The sequence below is a fragment of the Pinus tabuliformis genome, chromosome 6 (genome assembly GCF_031772625.1).
Source record: "Pinus tabuliformis cultivar Carrire ecotype Pingquan chromosome 6, CPIR1, whole genome shotgun sequence".
NCBI classification, from domain to species: Eukaryota; Viridiplantae; Streptophyta; class Pinopsida; order Pinales; family Pinaceae; genus Pinus; species Pinus tabuliformis.
The window spans coordinates 560,212,958-560,237,208 of NC_142292.1; the positions used below are offsets into that span (position 1 = coordinate 560,212,958).

The following is a 24,251-nucleotide window of genomic DNA, read 5'->3' on the forward strand; positions in this document are numbered from 1 at the left end:
GTTGAAGATTTTTTTGAAGACATAGCCAATAAGTTTTACTGCAAAGAAATATCATTTTTTTTGTTGCAAGTATTATTTTGAGGCCATATCATATTTTATGATGCCTTCACTTATCTCCATAGTTGTATTTTTTCTCTTTGGCAAAGATAACTACCACGAGTGGTCCAGGAAGATAAAATATACCTTGATTTTCAATGAGTTGTGGAAAGTAAAAGGAGGAAATCCTCCTCAGAAGCCCACTTCCAACAAGGAGCTTTCCATTTGGGAGAACAAGAAAAACAAGGCCTATGCTTTTATTTCAACATCAATCAATAAAGAGGTGATTCGTCATATTATGCCATTTACAAATGATTTTGGTGATTAAAAGAGGTTGAAAGACTTATATGACACACTTTGAGCTAGAAGTTGTTCAATTCAAGATCAAACTGTTTAATTTAAAATTGAATGGTGATGATCCCCTTGCCTTAGCCTCTGAAATAAGAGAAATTATGCATGAAATAGAATCCATTGGTGTTAAAATGGATGCCCCTCTCATTGCTTTTGTCAAGGTATTGTATCCCACTTATTCACATTATCTTGAGTCATTATAAGCTAGGGGCAAACTTTCACAGAGTTCTTTTGACACTCTTGTGGAAAAGTTTGTTGAAAGATAGAAATATTTTAGTAAGAAGAAGACAAATTCTTAGTCTCCTAAAGAAGCTATGTTCCTTGCACAAAATAGAATAATCAAGGACAAGATTCTTCTAGAGGAAGAGGTGGTCGAAAAGGATGAGGAAGGAATAATTTTAGAGGCGGGGGGGCAAACATTTCCAAGGATAAATGCCTTATCTTCATTGTATATGGTGTAATAGAAATAAACATTATGCATATACATGTATCTCTCATGGGGCAGGAATAGACAGGAAAGGGATGAAGATAAAGGTAAATCATCATATAAAGGGAAAGTTAAAGCACTTAAATCCACTCATTATATTGTGGCACATTAGAAGATTGGGGTAACTGAAGACTTATTTAATGCTTCACTTCCTTCATGGAAAGTTTCTTGGTTACTTGATTCAGGAGCAACTTGTCACATGAATTTTAGAATATATTTATTTGAAGAATTCACTAACAATGTTGATGGGGTAGTCTAATTTACAGACAAGTCAAAAATCAAGCCATCAGGGCTTGATACTACCAGGCTTGAACTGTCTAGTCTTCCAAACTTTCTTCTACATGATGTTCTCTACATCCCATATTGAGGAGAAACTTGTTGTATTTGGTCCACATCCACCATCAAGGACACTCCATTCACATAATTGGTGGAAAGGTTTAGGTCAGAAAAGCATCAGACAACTGACTTGTCATGATTGGGATAGAAGAAGAAAGACTATTGAAGTTGCAAGGAGCCTCTACTTGTGAAAAAATATTTTCATCTAGTTCTCAATATGATGAAGGTACGTTTCCATCAAGTCTTTTATGGAATGCTAGATTTGGAAATTTGAACTATGGCATCCTTTTTTTGTTGAAGAAAAATGGTGTTACTGGTTTGGCTACATGATGCTTATATCTTAGGAAATCACAACAAACAATCATTTCATGATTCTCATTCCAAAGCACATATAAATATTGAGCTCATTCATTCTGATTTGTGTGTCCCAATTCCTGTTCCTTTTGCAAATGGTAATAAATACATGATGACATTTATTGATGACTACACTAGAATGTGTTGGGTATGTTTATTGAAGAACAATTCTAAAGATTTTGAAACATTAAATAATTTTCATGTATGCATTAAAAATGATATACAATCTCATATTGGCTCTATTCGTATTGATAAAGGAAAATAATATACTGTTGGACATTTGATGGTGTATAGGTGGTTGTGAAAGTGTTGGCCTTGATGTTAAAAAAGGGTCAACATCATGATTGGGTGTTTGGATGGAAATCCATGGTAGCTGCAGGCTTCTTGTGGAAAATCATCATAGTAGCAGGCTTACTGAATAAGCCATAAAATAATCATCATGGTAGTTGGTGTTGAACTAGCCAAAGAGTCAAGGGTAAGAGAAGTTTTCAGTCACCTTCTAAGCAGAAGAAGGACTCAAATACTATATCAGACCCTCCCCATTGGAAAGTGATCTGAATAAGATTTCCAACGATATGCGGAAGTCCAAAAATGGACTCCTGGATCAAAAGTTATGGTCTGCTAAAGTTTTAAGGATTAAAGCCTCATGAAGGAAAGAATATCGGTGATTGCATATTGGAGGTCCATAGATATTAGCGATCACATATCAAAGGTTCAAAGAAGTAGGCATATCAGTGATCCCATATCAAAGGTCAGGAAAATCGACGCATCACAACATTGGAGGTCTAGAGAAATTATTGATTGCATGCCAGAGGTCTAGAGGTATCAGTGATCTCATATTGGAGGTCTTGAGATATCAGAGCATCGAAACATCGGAAGGTCAAAGAATCACAACTTCTTAAGGTGACAACCTTTAAAAAGTTGCGATATGCATAATGTGTCGATAATGTTAAAAGCCACCAGAGAACTCCAATAAATATTAACAAAGGATTCCATCGCAAAACCAAAGGTGGATGGGCCCTTTTCTCTCTCCTCTAGCAGGACATGTGGTGGCATATGATTGGTCCCAATAAGCTACAGTGGCATCTGATGTCAGCATGACGTGGCGGTATGAAAGGACACATGGCATACAATTTTAGCATTTTGAGGGGCCTAAGGGGGAAAATTTGGGTGACACGTGTCACCACTCAGGAAGTGTTGCATGGAGTGATGACATCATATCATAGGTTGACATAACAGAGGTTGAGGATGTTAGCACTTTATAACAATTGGCAATTGAAAAGTGTTGATAAGGGGGCTTCGATATTAGGGCTGACATATGGTCGAAAATAACTTATAGAAACAAGGGCGCTAAGCTCTTAACAAAGGAAAAATGGCCCCAATCCAGGAACAAAATGCCGTAGTGCCTTAAGGCTAGAATCTGATCACTGCACCCAGTCCCATGGAGGAAAATAGAAAGGGGCTAAACAAAAGGGGCCAAGGACATTAGAACATTGTCTTCATAATGTATTTAAAAATAAAATTCCCGATGAGTAAAAGCTCTGATATAACACTATTGCAATAACACAAGACATTGGGTTCCGATAGTGTAATACAGAGAGTTAAAGGTGTATGGGTTGGCAGCTACAATATTGAATGCGGGAACAAAGGAGTTGGTCTCGGGAGTAATGGTGAATGTCAAAAAACTATCGGGATTGTCTCGATGTTGAAAAAAAATCCATCTCTAATATCCCATGCACGTATTAGAGAAATAAATGAAAAACAAAGAAGCCATGTGGAAGTACAGTTAAGCTTTGTGAGCCATGAGTAAGCATGGGGAGTCTCATTAGAGTGTGCAAGTGGACTAAGATTAAATTCTCAGCATGGAGTCACATAGTGAGATGGTGAAGTGAATGAAGCCCATTCTTATGTTTTAATGTAGCGACATAATTTGTAAAAAGTGATGCAACAGAAGAATGGAGTGCCATGCTAGGAGTACACTCTCAAGCAGTGTGGATGGTGACAGAGACAACATTGATCTTAGTGTAGCAGAGGAACAAAACTCAGAATTTCCATTGAGCTACTGGGGAATATAGTATTGTTGCTCATGTGTTGAATGGAGTTGAGCAGATGTGTGAGAGTATTGATATGTGAGTGAAGCGTATAGTGACAGTGAGATTGAAGCACCTGAGAGGACTTTGTCTATTAGCGCAGCAAGAGCAATGAGAGTGATATGTGGAGAATGACAAGGGTAGTGCCAATGAAGAACCTTTGACAATGAAGGTAGAGTGCAAAGGAATTGTTGCTAAGAGAAGCAAGAGGAGATCTACTACAAGCAAGCATAGAAAGCAGAGTGCAGAAGTTGAATATGTAGACAACAATTTGTGTTATTTTACTTGTATAATTGTATGCCTCTATTTTTAGTTTGAAAATTGTATGAAATAGTAGAACAATGGCAAGGGTAGGTTGGTGCGTACATACTGAAGAGGTTGGTGCCTCTTGGCAAGTTGGTGCCTCTTGGAAAGTTGGTGCTTTCTAAATAAAGGGGTTCGGTGCCTCCTGTGAGTGGGTGATCACAAAAAGATAGATGTAATTAAGTTGGTGCTCAATTTACATCATAAAAAACAACAAATTGGTGGTTTTTCCCTCTGGGTTTCCACGTGAAAAACACTATGTAAAATGCATGCTTCTCATGTGATTATTATTTGAACATATGTGCCTAAAATATTATTGGTTGACTGTTTTGTGAATGAATGATCTCACAAGTTAAAAAACATATGAAGGGACTATAAACATAGTAAGAAAAATAAAAAAGAGTTTCTTAATTACTGATTCACCCCCCCCCCCCCAGTAATTCCTTATTCCAACAATTGGTATCAGAGAAAGGTTTCATCAGCAACAATTTAAACACTAGAAGGTAGATATATAAGGAATTATGTCTAGGCAAGAGAGTGAAGAAGCATGGCAAGGGAAGTCTAAAACCATTGTCAATCCAAGCAGTCATCCATGCCAATGATAGATCATAACCAAATAATCACATGCATGTACCATGCATCCATAAATCAACAAGGAGATCATATATGCAACTTTTTACCTACAAGGCAATCTCGCTGTAGCTTTTGATCCCTCTACCCCCTTATGCTTTCCTTCTTTTTTTCCTTGCCTTCTTTCTCCAAATATAATGCACACTAGAGTGCTCAAAGCATGCTCCAAGAATGCTCTAAGTGTGCAAGAGTATGAGAGAGACAAAATAGAAGAGAGATCCAAGATAAAATTGACAAAATGTCGTGAACTAATCCTTGGAAGCCTTTTTATCATTGAGGTCTTTATTTTCTTCATTTTCCTCTATTTTCCCTTCAATTTTCCTCACATGTAATTTTGTGACCTTTCACCTTCATTTTCTCTTATTTTCCATTATTTTCATAAATAAAATACCAATTAATGCCACTTTGCATTTTCCAATTTCCATTTCCATAAATTAATCACAAGTGATACCCATCACTATGCTTTGCCCAACATTCAGCTTGGAATACGTGGCCAATGACCTTGGTCTTATTTTTTTCCTTTATTAACTTTATACATGAACTTTTAACCTCGAGATTTTACAAACCCCTCTCCCTTGGGAAAATATTGTCCTCATTGTTCTATGACACCTATGACCAACAAGACCACTAAAAACCAAAACATACTACCCATGGAGCTTTATAACTTAGCTCGATGCAATATTTACAATGAACAACCTGCTGCCAAGAAAAACCAACATAAAAAACATGACAACATGACAATAATATCAATTATTTGATATTTATAACATAACTCATTGTGGTGTTTACAATAAAAACCATACATAAATACATAGACATATACCAAAACTCCTTTTCCTGAACTGACAAACAATGAAGGATACATAGCCCACATTTGATCATCCATCTCCCATGTAGCTTCATCGAGCCCAAAGTGCTTCCACTGCACTTTAACTTGCTTGATTTCTTGATTTGGAAGCATGGGCATCTTTTGCTACAAAATGTACTAAGATTTTGGCTAGAATTCTCCTTCTAGCTCCATAAGAAATATAGACCAGTCAATCACATGGTCAACATCTTTCACATACTTGTTAAGCAATGACACAAGGAAAACATCATTGACTTTCATTGTTGGAGGTAGTGCAAGCTAGTAGGCCACTAGTCCAATCCTCTCAAGGATCTCTAAAGGCCCACAATACGGTGGTGTCAGCTTGGCACATGATCCAATCCTCAAGGATCTCTTATTGGGCTTGATGCATAAGTACACATGTTCCCAAACCTGAAACTCCTTAAATTTCTTATGTTGATTTGCATAGATATTTTGCCTATCCTATGCCACCTTTAGATTCTTCTTGATAACCTACATTTCATGTTCCATATTTGATAACATGTCTGTTCCACTCAGTACCCTGCTCACTGGATCACTCAAACTAATAGGAGTATTACAACTTTACCCATACAATACCTCAAATAGACTCATCCTCTATGACTCATGATACCCAAACCTGCAAATAACTCTTACCAAAACTTAGAAGTGAACTTGGCATCTATGTCTAATGCAATATTCCTAGGAATACCATGCAACCTCACTATCTCCTTGATGAAGATTTGTGCTACCTCACTAGCTTAATTCGTTGACTTGAGTGGAATGAAGTGCACTACTTTTTTCAACCTATCAACCAAAACCATAATAGAATCATGTTGTCTAGATGTCCTTGGAAAACCTGTAATGAAATCCATGTAAATGGCCTCCCATTTCCACTCTGTAATCGAAATCAGCTACAATAAACCACCTGGATGCTTACACTCCACTTTTACCTATTAATAATCCAAACACCTAGAGACGAACACTGCCAACCCTTTCTTCAAGTTTGACCAACAATAGAACTTCTTAATCGCTATCAGTCTATTATGATCTCTAGGGTGACTTGAATATGAGTTGACATGAAATTCCCTCAAGATAAGCTTCTTGAGATCAATGTTGTTCAACACATAGATCACGTCCCTAAATTTGGCCAAACCATCTGTCATGAGATGATAGTCCACATCTTGTTCACCTATGCCCTGCTGGAGTAACCTGTGCTTAAGCTGTCAGTACATGTCATCCTGTTGTCCTACCTGCAAGATCTGATCTTGTAAATTTATCCCATATGAACTCATCGCTGCTATTTGATTTAACTACACTGTCCTACTCAGAGCATCTGCAACCCTGCTCTCTTTACCCTTAATGTACTTCATCTTGAAATCAAACTCACTGAGTACAACCAATGAATTAGGTTACCTAGAATTCGAATTCAGTTTGTAAAACAAGTACCTAATCCCACTGTGATCACTCATAAAAATGAACCTCCTGCCAAGAAGATAGTGTCTCCACATCTTCAATGAATGGATGATCCTTGCCAACTAAGGATCATGTGTCATATAGTTATGCTCGTGCTCATTCAATTTCCTTGAATCATAGCATATTACCTCTCTTTCCTGCATCAGAACCCCACCAAGTCCTATTTTTCAAGCATCTGTACATACCACAAACTCTTTATTTGGATCTATGATCTTAGAACTAGAGAATTTGTAAGCAACTCCTTCAACTACTGAAAATTCGCTACACATTCCTCTGTCCATTCAAATTTATTTCCTTTACTCTGCAAATATGCAATAGGGTAGGAAATTCATGAGAAGTTCTTGATGAATTTCCTGTAGTAACATGCTAACCCCATGAATGATCTGACCTCATCCACATTCCTAGGATTTTCCCACTCCATGATAGCTCTCAATTTTTCCATATCTAATGTTATACCTTCCTTAGAAACCACATGTAATTCCCTCCTCCCACATTTACCCAAGTGAAGCGGTTCACTAGGGTAAACATGTGACAAGAGGATAATATGATGTTATTCAACTCACCATGTACAGTTAAGGAAGTGGAACTGACAAAATCAAACCAATCTGACCTTCCTCAGGACCTACAGACCCTTTAGGAGGCAATCAACTCTTCCAGGTGCTTAACCCCTGAGATAACTTGAAATTTTACTAATTTGTACCCTCATCTGCTCCCATGAAAAGTAATGCATGTGACTGAGGGCTTCTAGTCTCTCCCACAACAAGGCATGCCAGTGACTCTGGAATTTTTCAGCCAGTTCTGAGCCAAAGACACTGGATTTTGAGCGACTTTTTTAGGGCTAGGCCTCAGGCCACTACCCAGAACTTCATGAAACCTTTAGAAATAGTAAATACAAATGGAATGAGGCTACTAATGCAATCATTGGTAAAAGTACTTGATTTGACCCCTACTATCCATGACATGCATTTCGTCAAACATGTCACAAATATGTAATCTATAGGTCATAACAACAGATTTGAGCATAGGGGTCTCATACTTATCTAAGATTCGTAAAGAAGCATTGTTGCCTTATCACAATAATTGCATTATCATCAATTAGGTCATATATTAATTGTACATTCATTTTCTAATCAAAACATGGTTGGAGTCATACATCAAGTCTGTCATAAAACATACTCATAACCAGCATATAACCAACATAAATAATAAGGATATAACAACCATAAGAATCACATATGAACCAATACATTTACACATGAAATACCAAGGAGAAGGAGCTCTTATTAATGAATGCATAAGCCAACCAGGCCTGAGACTTCCACAAACCATCCGACCATACATTCGATGAACCATGTCTTTCTTTCAGCCAATCATCCCCATGACATATTCCAAGCATGGATGTGGGACTCACAAAAAAACCAATCTAGGTTTCCTCATGATTTACCACAATCCCCACGAGATCCCTAGGCCCTAAACAAGCATGGATGCCTCCAGATCTCTCCACCTAAACCCTAAGGAATTTGTCCGTCACAACCTCTCTATTATAACATGTATCCTGTCGTTACCGGTCAAAGGATTCCTAGGCATACGAGGTCACCACCCTATGGGTTTTGTCGTGTATCCCGCCATCACTGGTCAAGGGATTCCTAGGCCCAATCAAGGGTATTCACCTTTGAGATTTATCATGTATCCTACCATTCACCGGTTGAGGATTCGTAGGTTCAGTTGAGGTGTTCACAACTAGTGTTTACTGTGTATCCCATCCTGGGATTCCTAGGCCTTGTGAATAATCTTGAGACCACCCCACTCAACTTTTAGTCCATCTGACAATCCATCTCAATCAAAACAGTAGAACTTGATCACACCATGGCTATTTGGAAATGGCAAGGCAAGGCTAAAATTCACTGTCACGCCTGGAAAAACCCATGCCAATGACAACAAGAGAACCAAATAAACACATTCATGTACCATGCATGTTAAATATAGAAAGGAAATCACACATGCAAATCAATAATTGCACGTAATCATGTTGTAGCTGCTTGATCCCGCTCTTCCTTGCTTGATCTTTGCTTCCCTTTTCCTTCTTTGTCCTTCCTTTGCTTTCCTTGATCTAATGCTAGAGTGCTCCAAGAATGCTCTAATTTTCCAAGAGTGAGAGAGAGAGAGAGCTCCAAAAATGAATTGACTAAAAGGTGCCAACTAATCCTCATAAGCCATTTTATTAATGTGGTCTCTATTTTCATCATTTTCGATTATTTTCCTTCATTTTCCTCCTCACATGCAACCTATGACCTTTCACCTTCCTTTTCTTCTCATTTCCATTATTTTCATAAGTAAAATGTAAATTAATGCCACCTTTCCTTTCCAAATTCTTTACCTTTGCCTTTGCCAAGTTCCTTAGCCATAATAAACGAAATGAACACCCACTAGGATGTTTTGCCCAACATTCAGCTCGGAATACGTGTCTCATGACCTTGATTATTATTGTTCCTTTATTAACTTTATTACATGGATTTTTTACTAGGGCTATTACAGATCCCTCCCCCTTGGGGGAACATCATCCTTGGTGTTCAATGACACCTACAACCAACAAGGCTGATGAAATCAAAACATACTGTCCATGGAGCTTTATGACTTAGAATGATTCAGTATTTACAATGATAAACCTGTTGAGAATCAAACCAACATGAAACATAACAACATGACAACCATAATGACATGAAACCCATGCCACTTATTGGAGCTTTATAACACAACTCATCGTGGAATTTACATCCATATACATGTGTACATATACCAAAACATCACACCAAAACATATACCAAAAACATTTGTTCACCTAGTGAATAGAGAAGGATACATAGCTTGCATCTGATCAACCATCTCCCCAGTAGCTTCATTGGGCCCAAAGTGTTTCCACTGCACTTTAACCTACTCAATTTCTCGGTTCCAGAGCATGAACATCCTTTCTTGCAATATACATTGAGGTTTTAACTAGAATTCTCCATTTGTTTCCACCTGCAATGCAGACTAGTCAATCACATGATAAACATCTTCAACATACTTCTTAAGCAAGGAAACATGTGAAACATCATGGAATTTCACTGTCAAAGGTAGTGCAAGTCGATAGGCTAATGGTCCAATCCTCTCAAGAATCTTGAAAGGTCCACAAAACCCGGGTGCTATCTTGGCACATGATGCAATCCTCAAAGAGCTCTTCTTCGGCTTGATGCACAAGTACACTTATTCCCAAACATGAAACTCCTTAAGAAACATATTCCAATATGCATAACTTTTTTGTCTATCCTATGTTGTCTTCAGATTATTCTTGATTACCAGCATTTCCTATTCCATTTCTTCCAACATGTACGGTCCTATCAACACCTTGTTGACTGGATCACTCCAATTGATGGGAGTATTACAACTCCACCCATAGAGTGCCTCAAACAAAGTCATCCTCAGTGAATCCTCATAACCATTATTATAAGTAAACTCAACCAATGGAAGGTACTGCTCCCATCTCCTTTGTTGATGCATCACATACATCCTCAACATGTACTCCAATATCCTGTTGATCCTTTTTGTCTGTCCATTTGTTTGTGGATGATATGTTGTGTTGAAGGTCAATTTTATCCCTAAACGTGCAAACAATTCCTTCCAAAACTTGGAAGTGATATTGGAATCCCTGTTTGACACAATCTTCATTGGAACACCATGCAACCTTACTAAATCTATGATGAATACATGTGCCACATCACTAGCTGAATACATAGATTTTACAGGAATGAAGTGCGCTACCTTTGTCAACTTATCTACCATAACCATGATGGAATCATGTTGTCTAGATGTCCTTAGGAAAAATATGATGAAATGCATGGAAATGTCCTCCCACTTCCACTCTAGAATCAGAATCGGTTGTAGTATTCCACCCAGATGATTACATTATTCTTTTACTTGTTGACAATCCAAACATCTAGCCACAAACTCTGCCATGTCCTTCTTTAGATTCAGTCAATGATAAAACTTCTTCACTGTTATTAGTGTCTTATGATATCTTGGGTGACTTGAATATGATTTTGCATGAAACTCTTGCAAGATAGTCTTCTTGAGATCATTGTTGTCTGGCACATATATCTTGTCCCTAAATCTGATCAAGCCATTTGTTGTAAGATGATAGTCCACACCCTTCTCACATGTACCCTATTGTAACTTATGCATAAGCTCCATGTACCTACCATCTTGTTGTCCTACGCCTGTAATATCCGATCCTGTAAGTCTATCCCAAAAGAACTCATAGTTTCTATATGATTCATCTATATCCTCTTGCTAAGAGCATCTGCAACCCTATTCTCTTGACCTTTAATGTACCTTATTTCAAAGTCAAACTCACTAATCATGGCCAACCATCTATCTTGCCTGGAATTCAGATTTAGTTGGTTAAATATATACCACAATCCACTATGATCACTCATTAATAAAAACCTCCTACCAAGAAGATAGTGCCTCCACATATTCAATGCATGAATGATCGATGCCAACTCAAGATCATGTGTTGGATAATTCTTCTCATTCTCATTCAGTTTCTGTGACTCATAGCACACTACATGTCCTTCATGCATAAGGACTCCACCAAGTCCTCTCTTGCAAGCATCTATACACACCACAAACTCTTTGTTTGGATATGCAATCTTTAACACTGGAAAGTTCGTCAACAACTTCTTCAATTTCTCAAAACTTACTGCACATTATTCTGTCCATTCAAATTTCTTACCTTGGCTCTGCAGCGACGTAATAGGATATCCAATCCGAGAGAAGTTCCTAATGAACCTCCTATAACAACCTGCTAGCCCCATAAATGGTATTACCTCATCCATATTTTTAGGAATTGTCCACTCCATGATAGCTCTTATCTTCTCTAGATCCACTACTATGCCTTCCTTGGAAACAACATATCCCAAGTAATATACCTTTGTCTGAAAGAAACTGCATTTGCTAAGCTTGAAATACAACTGATGCTCTCTCAATAATATCAACACTGTTGCTGAGTGTTCGACGTGTGCTTCCTCATTCTTATAATATATCAAGATGTCATAAATGATTACAATAACAAACTTGTCCATATAATAATTCAATACAGTATTCATCAAGCACATAAAAGTAGTTGGAGCATTAGCCAAACCAAATGGAACTACAAAAAACTCATAATGCCCATATCTATTCTGGAAAGTTATCTTGTAAATTCCCTCTTAGTTAATGCGTACGTGATGGTATCCTGATATCAAGTCAATCTTCGAGAACACTGATGCTCCCTTAAACTAATCAAACAAGTCACCAATCCTTGACAACGGATACTTGTTCTTAATGGTCACCTTGTTCAACTTCCTATAATCAATGCATAACTTGAGAGTACCATCCTTCTTCTTCACAAACAACACTAATGCACCCCACGGTGATACACTTGGCCTAATGTATCCCTTCTCAAGAATTTATTTCAACTATAAATTCAACTCTACTAACTTTGGAGTGCTCATCCTATAAGGTGCCTTCGATGCTGGTGCTTCCCCTAATACCAACTCAATGGAAAAACTTTCTATGTGAGGCGGAAAATCTAAAATCTCTAATGGAAACACATCTTGAAATTGCTGCAAGATTGGGTACCTGCTTAATATCTATGCATCCTCATCCTCCTTACCTTTCTCACTAGAAATCTGCACTGCAAACAAAACATACCCTTTTCTGCTACTTCGTTTGGCCTGCATAGTTGTCACCATTCTAACTAATGTTTACTTCTTCTTACCCTGAAAGGTTCTCTGTTTTCCATTATCATCCAGGCACTCAATGGCCTTGTCGTAAAATTCCACTTTGGTCCTACAAAGATACAACTAGTCCAATACCTAAGAGAATACTATATGATCCAAACGACAACACAATCAAATGTGCTGAGGTAGGCATCCCATTCAACTCGAATGCACAAAATCTTACCCAATGATGCACTCTCTTATTTGTACCTATATCCAACTTCACTAACCAGGACTCTGCATGCACTTCTTTATTCAAACCACACCTATCCACCAATTCAAGGCTAACATAACTATAATTAGATCCAGGGTCAATCAAAATAGAAACAACTTGATCACAAATCAACCATCCATCTTGATCATAAATACTTGGTGATCTGCCTACCTAATATCCAATGTTGCATATATTTGGGGAATTCTCTTCCCAACATCCCCAACTGTCTGCACCTCTTGTGCACTATATATCTGAGACCTACCACCCTGATACTGTGAACAATCTCTCTTGAGATGCTCCTTGTCACATTGCTAACACTGCAATGGTCCCATACCATCACCTCTATTTTGCTGCCCTCCAGGCTGTGACCCATGTCCTTGTCTAACTATGTTGAAATTATGATAAGGTGCAACATTTTCTTTCTCACCTACATCCTGATACCTTTTTATTTTCAACTTCCATTTACCTTTAGCTTTGTCTTTCCCTTTCCAACCTTACTGATATTTTGTCTTGCGCTTTGATTGCTCATTACAATGCGTCAATTTCCAAATGAATTCTTCAAGTGATTGAGTCTCATCATACTTAATCCGATCTCTAAATGTTAATGGAAATCCACTGGAAAATCTATGAACTTTGGCCTTCTCATCCTTAAGATATGGTACATACTTCAATAGCTCCAGAAACTTAGTCGTATACTCCTCATATGTCATTGATCCCATATTTAGCTCATAAAAATCCTTGGTTTTATTGTTTTAGTACCTCTATAACAAGTATTTCTTCCTGAAAAGTCTCTTGAATTCATGCCAACTCAACTCTTCTATCCTGATGTCTCTAACTCACTTCACATCTTCCCACCAGATGTCTGCTTTCCCTTTGAGGCTGAAGATATCTATTATGGCCTTCATATTCTTTGTGTACTCATGCAACTCAAATAATTTCTTCATCCCAAGTAGCCATGCTTCTGCATCCTCTAGCTTCTTTAAATCCCCATCAAAGGTAGGTGGCTTTGCTTTCTTGAACTCATCTGGAAAATATCCCCTATCACTCCTCCTGTAAGGATGATAACGATGATGATCATAGTGCATGTCAGAACTAAAACTAGAATATAACCTGTGTCCATCGCCTCTCCTATATGGAGTATCCAAGATCTTGCCATCTCTGATCGTCTCATCCCCATCCAACATCTACCCAACATGAGTTCTACTGCCATATGCCCTATTAATTCTATCCTCCTGCCCATGGCTAATTTGAAGCGATTCCTATCTTTGCAATTCTGACAAACTCTGAAGAATTACTACATTTGTTTCTCCTGTTCTTGAATGATTATGTCATTATCTACTTTGCAACTTCTTATTTTTGCCTTAAAGCTTCTTGTTGGTGTCCCAAATTGTTCTATTTTTGCCCCATTTCCATAAACTTTAACCTCTGTTTTATCTCTACTTAACCCTCTCATTGCTGCACTAGTCCAAGATAATCATCTATTCCTACATGTGCTTCGTATTTCATAATTAATATTTATTAAGTGCTTTACTAATTATTTTACATAGATTTCATGCCTGTTAGTATCTCTTGTAACTTATGTTTAATTTCCTAAAATTAATTGAAGAACTAAGTGTTAATTATGAGTTAGCGTGATCAGTGCGGGTAGATTCCTGCACCACCAACGATGTTGCTCCAAGATCTCCTTTACAGTTCGAATCCTTCCACGCGAGCGTTTTGATCCATGACTCCTAGCTCAGTTTCAGACTAACTGAGGTTGGATATCGGTGGCATATAGTCAGGGATACATGCTAAGGATGGTCTACGGCTAGCGAAGTTCACTTTCCATTATAACTATTAGCTAGTTTTGTAATATTGGTTGTTAGCCTGTTTGGCCGAAAGGCTTGAATAAGGAAATATTGTAATTAGCATAATTGGGCTAAGGTCAAAAGACTGTATAAAATGTAGACTGTAGGAAGAACCAAGAGAGCGATCTAAGTTGTAATTTCATTCACTATGTAATTTTGTATTGCCCTCGGCTCTGGGCTGGATTTGCGCCATCATGTATATTTGCTGATCAAGTTAATACAAGGAACTCACCATGTTATCTACACGTTGTGTCTAACTTACATTTTATGCGTACTTGAGTGTTGATTCGTTTCATTTCCTAAATGGGAAACGAGCTGGTTGGCTAGGGCCCAGCCAACCCAGCTCGTTTACCCTTGTGCTTTCGCCATTTAAAAGGTTTGTGTAAACATTTATTTGCAGTTGTGTGGTTTGAATGGTTCTTATATTTATTTTAGAAGTTTTGAGCTAAATTTATTTCGTAGTTAAGTGTGAATGGATCCATAGTTTGGAAGTTGATTGAGCTTATTTCTTTCCTGTAATTCCTTTCCTGCAATTCTTGTCTTGGTTTGCTTCCGCTCAGGTCATGCAGGAAGATTCTTCCTGTACCAGTGCATGTAGTTTCCTGCACTTCGGTTTATTCATTTACTTCACAACAAATGTTACATTTCTTCTTATCATTTCAGTTATTCCTGCAAGCAAAAGTATTGTTAAATCCAGTAATCATTCTTAACATTAAGAGTATACTTCTGAAGGATCTGAGGATGTTTATATGAATTAAGAAAGGACGTTATTACAAACACTTTACACTTGTATTTTATGACTTAAGAAAAAGAACATAAACATTACAAGAGGGTTTCCGAGGTTAGATGATGCATGCAAATTACTTTGACTGCTTCTTTGATTATTCCAAATTGTTTTCGCTTTATGAAGTTGACTTTCATTACAAGGTTTAGTTAATTGAAGCATTTCTTTTCCATAGATAATTTATCTCAGAATTTAGTTTGCAATTGAAATTCTTTTCAACACGTATTTTAATTCTTTCGAAAGTAAATTGGAAACTTTGGTGAAGGAAGCTCTGTCTTGGTGCAAGAGTTGGTCTTTTGTCACAGGAACAGAGTGCTCTAAGACCTAAGGCTTAGAGAACCTCCATAAAAACATAAATCTTCAGTAAGGAAGGTAAAATATACTTTTGCACAAAAGTATTGTACTTGCACTAGTGCAAGTAGATTTCAATAGTACATGAACATGTTGTTTGTGTAGAAGGAAAATCAATTGGGAAACAGATCTCTGTAAGGGCCCACTTGTCAAGCTGTGAGACATCTATACTAGAGATAAACATAGTATTTCATTTTAACATTTAAGATTGCTTCTAGTTGTGTGAAAGTTCCTTTACTTGATTTCCTTGCAAATTATTCTTTTACATTCCCACACTAGAGTCACTTTGGTGTTGATTGCTTTTAGAATTGTTTTTTGTATGATTCTGCAACATTTAATTTAAGAAGTAGGATTAAGAATAGGAAAAGTTCATACCACTTCTGGAATTGCCTGTGCTTTGTCTCTAAGTTTACGAAACCCTCAGGTTGACAATTAAGTGTTGAGGAGTTTGCTTAAGTTCAATTCATGCACTCAACATTTTGGCGTTGTCGATGGGGAGGTGATTTGAATTGGTGAGAATTTTCCATTTTTTGCAATAGGGGTAGGTCTGCTATTATTTTTTCCCTGCAGTGTGCTTCTATTGTTTGGAGGAATTTATAGGTGCTGAGTTATTTTTGAAATTGTAGCTTTTATTTGAATTTCGTTTTGCCACTTTTTGAAATGAATGCCTAAAAGTGGTAGGGGTCCAAAGCCCACTAGGGGCCAAATAAACACTGATAAATCTAAAACCAAATCTCATATTGGGCCTTCTTTTGTAGGCAGAAATTCTAAACAAACTCAGAGTCATCATGTAGGAACAGTCCATTTGGGCTCTGCTAGCAGTAGTCCAGGTGTGACACAGCCCACAAAGGGGAATAAGGAGGCTATTAGAACCCATAGTCAGCCTTCTCAGCCTGTTGAGAGTGGTTTGTGTGGAAAAACAACAATGGAAGATTAGGAAGACCATGCAGAAGGAACTAGTGAAAATCATGTAAATGAGGAACAATCCTTTTTTGGATTCGCAATTGTGGATACCGATACACAAGTACAAATGAAAAATATTTCACCATCAGCTCTTCCTCATTTCTATGGTAAGGTACATGAAGACCCAGACTCTTTCTTATTTGAGTTTGATATTTTGTGTAGAAGTTATGATTATTCATCTGATGCCTAGAAGTTAAAGTTGTTTCCTACAACTCTCAAGGATGCAACACTTCGCTAGTTCATGGGACTAGGAGGAAACACTATATCTTCTTGGGAGCAAATGAAGAGAGTGTTCTTGTCAAAATATCAGGAATATTGTAAAACTAGAGATATTCAAGATGAAATCTTTACTATTGTGCAAAATGATGATGAGACTCTAGAGGACTACTTGGAGAGATTCCTGTATATCCTTCAAAGGTCAAAGCACAAATTTGATCCAAGTACCATTAGATCCTTGTTATTACGTGGGCTTACTGATGATGCTAGGAATAATTTAAATCTATTAGGACAAGGGGATATTGTTCAGAAATATTTTGATCAAATCTGTGACTTGTGCAGGAAATTCTAAAGGCACCAATATAGATTCGGTAAAGGAATTCGGAATAGAAACAAGAAAACCGAATCTACTGATGCTATGATTATTGGATTAGAAAAAAAAATTGACAATATGAAAATTGAAATAATGAATATTGTTAGTAAAGAAATAAACTCTTTGAAGTTTCAGCAAAAACTTGTAGAGGAACAAGAGTCATTGTCTATTTTTTTTCCAAAATGTAGAAGAAAGCATCTTTTAAGAGAATGTCCTCTCAATATTAAAGAAACTAATAAATGTGCAATTTGTGCAGAGAAACATGCCACAGAAAAATGTCCCTCCATACCTGCGCTGAAAGCTGTACTTGAGGGAGGACAACCTGAAGCTGAATCATTGCATGCTATGGGAGCATGAAGAAACTGGCCTCAGGTAAGTGCAGGTATGGCTCCTAAACCTCCACCACATTTTTTTGGTTATAATGCACATTCATATTCCTATCCTAACACTAGTCACTCTCAACATTGGTAGCAGGAGAACCAATATCAGTATGGACAACCCTCCCAATCTTGGCAACAAGGATGGAGAGGGCCAAACCATTCACACCATTCACATCATTCCTATCCTGCACCTATGCAGTGATACCCTCCTACATATGCACCTTACCTAATGCCACAACCATCATTACCTCAATTGAGTCAGCCATTGCCACCATTACCTTTACCTCCATCGTTTCGACCTTCTTAACTGCCTGCTAAACCTTTACTCAACCCCAATAACAAAGTGAAACAAATGATCCATTATATGAACCCACTTTTTTCATCAAGATATCAATCTATGCCAATCGGAATCAATGGCCTCCAATTGAAATCAGGGAAGATAATAACTTCAGAAAATCAAAAGCAACCTATGGTGATTATCAATGAGAAAGGAGAGGAGGAAACTCCTTACCATTCTAAAAAATATGACACCATTCAACCTATCCCCATACCTTCTGAGCCCTTGTCATCTTCTTCCAACCGGCCTCCCTATCCAGAGAGGTTAGATGTGGAGAAGAAAGACCCCATTCTTGAGTCTAGCCTAGTTTCTGAGCTTAGGAACCTTTTCATAAGGGTACCTTTGCTCCAAGCTATTAAAGAGATCCCCATCTGCACAATAATCATTAGGGAACCCTATCTCAAGAAGCCAGGAAGGAGAAGATTAGAACCTCAAACCATTCAATTTTTTGATAGAGCAGCAGAGTTAATGACAGGGTGTATGAACATGGAGAAATATACCGACCCTGGAAACCCTATTGTCTCTATCCAGATAGGTGATGTCCTCATCTCCAATGTACTTATAGACCTGGGGGCAGACTTTAACATTATGACCAAGAAAACCATGGATCAACTTGGATTGGTCCATATTCGTCCTACTCCCACTGTGCTCGAACTAGCCAATAGATCTAAAATCAAGCTGGAAGGGGTGTTGGATGATGTGGTCATTTCCCTAGACTCTTGGGAATATCACGCAGATTTCATTGTGCTTCAACCAAAGAATCCTATGGGAGGACATCCCTTGATCTTGGGATGACCATGGCTTGCCATGGCTGATGCTTATATTGGATGTCATTTTGGTGACATGTACATTTCCCATGGAGATTCCAGGAAGAAGGTCACCTTGTATCCACCCGCTAGATCCATTCAGGAGATCCGAGACACTTTATGGTTAGACTACAGTAGCGATGAGGAGACTCAACCTTTTTCCTTTATACATTAGAATGTTGAGTTCTCACAGGAGGGTGAGATTTAAAACTTCCCGAATAGTCTAGACACCATGCCTAATTTTGAGTCATTGAGTAAGATTTTTAGTCTATATTTTTAAGAAAGATATGATTCTCTACCTCCCTCGCCACCATATCTAGCGACACCTCTGTGTGCTCTTGAGCCGGATACCACTCTTGTTGAGATTAGTCCAGGTAAATCCTTGCACATCACTTCAGACTTGGATCCTTCCCAACAAGAGCAGCTTGTGAATTTGTTGCGAAACCATCTTGATGCCTTTGCATGGGGTTATGAAGATATGAAAGGCATCCCTCTTGAAACTTGTACACACCATATCTATATTCAGGATGGAGCCTGACCTATCTGACAACCCTAAAGGCGAATGAACCCATCTCTAAGAGATGTTGTAAAGGAATAATTGCAAAAACTATTAGAAGCTGATTTTATCTATCCTATTTCTGACATCCAGTGGGTCTCTCCATTGGTATTAGTCCCGAAAAAAGATGGGATATGGCGCATTTGTATTGACTACAGAGAACTAAACAAAGCCACTCTCAAAGATTACTTCCCCCTTCCTTTCATCGATCAGGTACTCGATACCCTTGCTGGTAAGAAGTACTTTTCTTTTCTATACGGCTTTAGCGGATATAACTAGATACATATTGCACGTGAGGATCAAGACAAAACCACTTTTACATGTACATGGGGTACATTTGCTTATTGAGTGCTTCCATTTGGGCTATGTAATACCCCAACTACTTTTCAAAGGGTAGTCTTGGCTATTTTTGCTGACCTTGAGTGTTTAGAAATCTATATGGATGACTTTTTTGTGTTTGGTGATTCATTTTAGGAAGCCCTCAAGAATCTAGAAAAAGTGCTTCTTCGCTGCCAAGAAGCTCATCTTGCCTTGAGTGACAAAAAATGCAGATTAATGTGCAAGGTGAGGGTTGTTCTTTTCCATCTTATTTCTGACAAAGGTATCCAAGTTGACCCTGCAAAAATAGAAATTATTTTGAGTCCCCCTATACCCAAAACTCAAAGGGAAGTGAGTTGTTTTCTAGGACATGTGGGCTACTATAGGAGATTCATTAAGAATTTCTCAAGGATAACTACCCCCCATTTTTGAATTTTGGCTAAGGATAGTGAGTTTTTTTGGTCCACAACTTGCCAACAGTCCTTTGAGAAATTGAAGGAAAAACTAGTCTAGTCACCAGTTTTGAGAGGACCAAACTGGTCCCTGCCATTTCATATTTCCTTTGATGCCTCAAATACTACTATTGGCACAGCTTTAGGACAAGAAGAAGACAAACAATCTTATTCTATTTATTTCATTAGTAAAAACTTGTCACCCACTAAACTAAATTATACGGTTACTGAGAAAGAGTTTTTAGCTGTAATTTTTTCCATTAATAAATTCAGACATTATATTACAGGATATGAAGTCTTTGTACATACTGACCATTCTGTAATAAGATATTTGATGAATAAACCATTAACTAGTGGTAGGGTGACTAGGTGGTTATTATTGTTACATGAATTTAATATTACCATTGTTGATAGACCAAGAAAATCGAATGTAGTAGCAGATTATCTTTCAAGATTAAACAATCCTGGTGAAGCAATTCCTATTGATGATGATTTTCTTGACGAACATATTTTTGCTGTGTCAACAAAATCCCCATGGTTTGCTAACATAGCTAACTATTTAGTCACTGGAAAATTACCACCTCACTTATCCGCTCGTGAAAAGCGGAATATCATATAGAAAAGTGTTGCATATTCCTGGATTCAAGGAGACCTCTTTTACACTGGAGCAGATCTCATTATCCGTAGATGTGTAAGAGAGGAAGAAGTGTTTGATATTTTAAAATTTGCCCATGATGAACCTTGCAGGGGTCACTTTGTCGATAAGCGGACGGCATACAAAGTTTTACGAGCTAGCTATTTTTGGCCTTCCTTGTTTAAGGATGCCAAACAATATGTCAAGCGGTGTGATAACTATTAGCGAGTTGGCCAGCCTAATCAAACCAATGAAATGCCTTTATGTCCTCAGGTTATGATTGATCCTTTTGAAAAATGGGCCATTGATTTCATAAGACCAATAAATACAACATCATTAAATAAAAAACATATTTTGGTTTGTACAGATTTCGTTACAAAATGGGTAGAAGCTAAAACTGTTTTTTTTGCTACTGAAAGAGTTGTGGATTTTATTTTTACGGAAATCTTTACTAGATTTGGTGTGCCTAGAGAAATTGTTTCTGACAATGGACCACAATTCATTTCTAATCTGGTATAGGGTGTGATGGAGAAGTACAAGATACAGCATAGGAAATATACACCGTATCGCCCACAAGAAAATGGTCAGGTGGAGTCCACAAATAAGGTGATTGAGTCCATCCTCACAAAGACGGTAAATATTCATAGAAAGGATTGGGCTGACAAATTACCGGAAGCATTGTGGGCATACCGAACCACTTGGAGAAACAACACAGGACACACACCATATGAGCTGGTGTACGGAAAACAAGTCCTCTTTCCAATAGAATTCCAGATTAAGACTTTCAGGACCGCAGTCCAATTGGGGCTAGATATCTTGGAGGCACAACAGTAACGTCTTCTATAATTGAATGAGTTAGATGAATTCTGATAGGATACTATTCAAGAAAACATCTTAGTTCAACAACTGCATAAGAAGTGGCATGACAAGTCCATTCAGAAAAAGCAATTCCAACCAGGTGATTGGGTACTCCTTTACGATTCTAGATTCAAATATTTTAAAGGGAAATTCCACACATGCTGGATGGGACCCTATGAGGTGGTCAAAGTGTTTGAAAATGGAGCGGTAGAAATTAAAACTATTGATGGACGAAATTCTTTGTTCTTGGTAAATGGGCATAGATTGAAGGTATATTTTCAGCCCCTTACCAAAGGATATTTTATGCAGCAAATCCAACAGCAATTTGAAAAGGAGTTGGTAGGTGGTAACACCAACTTGTGGAAGATTTGATTCCTTATTTTCCTTATTAAAAAATAATAAAGGAAAAATAAAAAGAAAACAATGACAAAAAAAAGTAAAAAATAAAATAAAAGATTTTTTTTTTTTATGAAAATCAGTTAACTGACATGATTGCAGAAGGATCAACCTGAAAACCAGCATGATGGCAGGAAGATCGGAATTTTAATAAAAAGTGAATTTTACTTGATTTTTATATATGCTCGCTGCCACCAAGAAGAAGCAGGTCCGAGAAACCGAGCCCTTACCCAAGTTTGGGGTAACGAGCATGGAAATTTTTATCCAAGTAAACACTTAATTCCCGCTGCAATTACTGTTTCTGGCACAAGTGCAGGCCGATTTTCAAGGCAAAAAAAAAAAAAAAAACTCTTCCTTTCTTCTATTTCCCATTTCGAAAATTCCCACTATTTTCTTCTCTAAAATCCCCAATGAATTACCTTTTTATTTCTTATAAAGAAACTACCGTACCTGATTTCATAAAATCCCTATTTTCCCCTGAATGTTTTCCACATCCATTTCGTTTATCCCCATTGGTGATATTATTCCTAGAATCCCTGCTATAATGTTCCTTCCCATTCTGAAAATTACCCTTTTCCCACTTCTTTATTCCCTCATAAATTGATTGCAGAATTTGATGTAGTCAATCCAGAAGGCATGCTCATGAAACACCAAAGGATGGCGAATAAAAGTTGATTGTATATTGAGGATTTTTTTTTTTAAATTCCAGCTACAGAATTGTGTTCTATCAGAATTTTTGTTTTGGTAAAATCCCTGGTGCAAGATGTGCAGTGCAAGAAGGATCATTGTAGGAACGCGGCTGACTGTGGAAGCAAGTGTAAAATAAATTTCACACAGTCCAGGAGCGTCTTATTAAGGATGTTTATGGAACTTTATTACCTTGCACATTAGTATAGATAGATCATCGCATTATATATTTGTTAATTAATACTCTGTTTTATCATTCACTGACTTAGGAAATTTTTTAAAGTGCAAGATATATTGGGTTCTGAAATCTAATTTTTTTAATGCATAATGAAATATGTCTTGATTAAATTATGAGGTAGACCGTGGGATAGTATTGTTTGTCCGATAACCTATATTCACCTCCCTTGAAACAATCTCGCATTACTTCATTATTATCTTACCTCGTAACCCAATCATTATGACCATTACACCACCACCGCATAAGCCTCTGCCACATCCAATCATTATTGCTCACTCGTAGCAGGCTGATACATATCTGCATCTAATCCAAGGAGCTGTTTTCATCATGATTGGTTGGGTGGGACTAAAAAGACAGAGGATGGATGAACCTCCGGCATAAAGCTCTTAGCAATTGTTGGTATCACTCACCGAAATCCTTTTGAGGTTGTGACCGAGAATTGTGAAGTGTAATTCAAACATGGCACCCATAAGGAATGAGCCATCATCCTTGAAGGAGATTGAGCAGACCACAAAATACCGGAACAATCTTGCACTATTGCAAGAATCTAGGTTCCTTCCATTTTTACAGAAGTTTGACGGTTTTGACATGGCTATGGTACTAGAGTTCGCGAAGACGTTTGAAGGAGGTCAAGTCAAGGTCAGCTCATTAGAATTCGAAGTCACGGAGGAGTCCATTGTGCAAGCTATAGGCTTGCCAATTATAGGGGAGCAGTTGTTCAAAAAGGAGCGGCTCAAGAAGAAATGATGACATCAGTTTATGGTTGACAAAAAGCTTAAGGTTGGTTGAAAGAAGGGACTTCCGTAGAGTGCCATGATTGAGAAATGATGATACCTCCTATTCATATTGTAGAAATTTGTGACCTGCAAGGGACATTATGCATTAGCATTCGTGTATCACCTTCCGTTGTTGTTGCACTTTGAGTCAGGAAAACTCTTACTACATGCTCAGAGGTCTCAAGAAAATGGTGAAGGGTGTGCAGAGTGGGAACACAAGCCAAGTAGTGAATAAACTATATCATCATGGGCTTATCACAATCCTCGTCAAAAGAGTGCTGAAAGAAAAGGGAGTGACCTAGGAGGCATTCCTGAAGGAGTTTCAAGCAAGAGGTGCAGGGAAGTCTACTAACAAGAGTA

The 24,251-nt window shown here is 37.8% G+C and overlaps 1 pseudogene; it reads right to left on the minus strand.

Annotated features, from left to right (window-relative positions):
- The window catches only part of LOC149259743 (la-related protein 1A pseudogene), a 62,273-nt pseudogene extending 38,892 nt beyond the window's left edge, over positions 1 to 23,381 (minus strand).
- Positions 23,382 to 24,251: the final 870 nt, after the last annotated feature.